This window comes from Notothenia coriiceps, unplaced genomic scaffold, assembly GCF_000735185.1.
Source record: "Notothenia coriiceps isolate Sejong01 unplaced genomic scaffold, NC01 NC01_scaffold00034470, whole genome shotgun sequence".
Taxonomy (NCBI): Eukaryota; Metazoa; Chordata; class Actinopteri; order Perciformes; family Nototheniidae; genus Notothenia; species Notothenia coriiceps.
Genome location: NW_011367171.1, coordinates 78,111 through 80,782, shown reverse-complemented (window position 1 = coordinate 80,782; position 2,672 = coordinate 78,111). Strand labels below are relative to the sequence as shown.

Here is a 2,672-nt window from a genome sequence, read left to right as displayed (position 1 = left end):
CTCGTGTGTCTTCACGGAGACTTGCTGTTAAAACATAAATACTTTCAAAAGTTAAATGATGATCAACTTGAAGCCTTTAAATGCAACCATATTTATTTTTGTTGTCTTGCCACGTAAAAAAAAAAGGCTCAGATTGCAATTGGCTCTTCACAGAAGAAGCTACATTCTTCACTAAAATGTGAAAGGAGAACAAGTTAAACAAAAACTTAAGATATCAAAAACACATTCCTAGTTGTACATGATTGTAAAATCCTACACTGAAGTTATTTAACACATCTTCAAACTTAACTTGTATCGCCCATTTAGGAAATTAACATTTAAAAAAACAATAGCATGACTGGTGTGATTTACAGCATGGAGGAGCATATATTAAGTGCTAACAATGTAGATTAAAGATAGAATAAAACATTTGAGAACAAAAAAACAATTACCTATACATTTTCTGACCTCAAGTCACTCAAATATTGTGGGGAAATAATTATGTAAATTTACAAATATATAAAATTCATTTAATTTCAAAGAAAAATAAACAACTATGCTGTTCATTTACATTTTTAAAGCCATGTTTTTTTTCTGATATCTTTTTCTTAATCCAGGACAATCAATTTATTTAAAGAAAAATATTTGGCAAAAATAACATGATATCAATTTACCTGTGAAACTACATTGTAGCAGAGCATATGAAAAAAACAAAAGCAACACATCCTTTACCAGAATATACATTTAGTCCGATTTCTGCACTTCAATATCAGAGATCCGCTCTTATTTTTTATGCGGTTAATACATCTTAATTTTGCAGAATATATTAACTATACAGTTAAACCTAAAATCAAGGATGTGTAAAAACCAGGGGGCATCGACAAATAAGCCTCCGCAGCGTGTTCAGTGGAGCAAGGCGCGCTGATGCTCCCTCTTTACCCATAAACCCCTCTGTTCTGTGCTATATTTTGAAGCAGAGAGGAGTAGAGAAGCAGAACAACATGGGGTCCAATCAAAGAGGACTAATTCTGTCACAGGTCCCGTTGTTACCTCACAGGACCGCAATATAGGGTTCACGTTTAAGTTTAAGGCCAACCCAGTCCAACTCCACTTGAACCAGTTTGATCCCAGTAGGGGGCGCAGCAGCCCCAGTTGACTAATCATTCCTAATTTCCTCCTAAATACCTTTATTTCCAAAATCTATACATTTGTTGATGAATTGATCTTAATTATCTTTTTCTTAAACTTAAAAAAATGTGTCAGTTATGTATGTCTAACAATATGAAGAAAATTATAAAAGTCCCCAGCTAACTGATTTAACGTCAACCTGAGCCATTCAGTACAGTAGTGTTTTAATTTGGTCACTTGTTACCATGTGGCAGGTACTCAAAAAACATGAAAATACAAAAAAGTAGAACATGAGGAACTAAAACGGTAGAGGAAAAACTTGTTTGGAACGTGTCCTGACAGACTCAATGTTATCTGGCATCAGAGTTCGTTATGAGTCTTACCTCCATGTGTAATATTCTGTGTTACTATACACTTAGGGTGAAAGAAATTAATCACTGTGATCCAGCGTTTCGGTCCCTGAGTCAATCTGGCCCCGTTCTAGAAAAAGACAAAAAAAAATTCTTCGGGATTTTCACAGGTAAACCAGCCACAATGGAACATGTGTCATCTGCAGCAACTTGGCATAGAACACATTGCGTCATTCACTTGTCCGAACGGAGAATGCGTTGTGTAAATTGACCATCTGAGTAGTATCTCTCGGGCCGGGGCGTGCGGGTCAGCGGTGCGGACAGACGAGGAAGTCAGGTAGTCAGCAGGAGGAGGACGAGGGTGAGGAGGAGGGGAGGGGAAGCTGTCCTCAGGTAGCAGGCACTAGTTACAGCCTCAGTTTCTGAAAGAGAGAAGGACATTATTGTCACCCTTAGTGTGGACTAGTTTTCCACGTTTTGGGCTCCGTGCTTTGATTGCAATTCATGAAAACCTCAATGGTAAAGCATATACAGTTATTATAGAAAAGGCCTCCTAACTTTGTCGGCAGTTTTTAGGGAGTTTTTGGTTTTTTAGAAACTTTTTAGAAAGCACCATTGAAAAAACTCAAGGAAATCCCTGCAGCCGGTTCCAAAATTGTGAGGAAAACTTTCCAGAAGATAGTAGGATGTTATAGAAGTGCAACATTGGGGATTTTTACAATAGAGCTGTAAAGTTATGGCGACATCATACTCATTTTTGATCATACAAATAATTTGTAAGCACTTGTAAAAATGCGTATACGAGAATAAATAAGGATTCAAATGTTGCAGCTTACCTTGTATTTGTTTTGAACCCTCTGATGCTTTTACTAGAGAGAGAGAAGAAGAGAAAGACATAATTCAGTAAAGTTGAGGCAAAGAAACAAGTTGCTGATTAGTCATTTTTGTATGCTTAACTTTCTCAATAAAGCTACTGCTTTGTGGAACAGAGGGGGCGAGAAACAGACAAATGAACAGGGGAAGGTATTTACCATTACTCAAAGACTTACGCCATGAAAAATGAGCACTGACTGGCTGCGCAACCCTAAATATGTCCCCTATGCAAATTCTCTTAAAGGTCGGATAAAAAAAGCGCTTGAGAAGCATGGCAACAGGAAAAGATAGTGTTATGTAAATTAGAAGGAGTAAGAATGATCCAGATTATACAGAGGGGAT

The 2,672-nt window shown here is 37.2% G+C and overlaps 1 long non-coding RNA gene across 1 annotated transcript; it reads right to left on the bottom strand.

Annotated features, from left to right (window-relative positions):
• Positions 1–75: 75 nt before the first annotated feature.
• Positions 76–2,328, bottom strand: LOC104962180 (uncharacterized). Its single transcript, XR_800179.1, has 2 exons — positions 2,294–2,328; positions 76–1,879 (listed from the first exon to the last, which is right to left on the bottom strand). It is a non-coding gene; the product is annotated as an uncharacterized lncRNA (long non-coding RNA).
• Between the last annotated feature and the right edge of the window lie 344 nt (positions 2,329–2,672).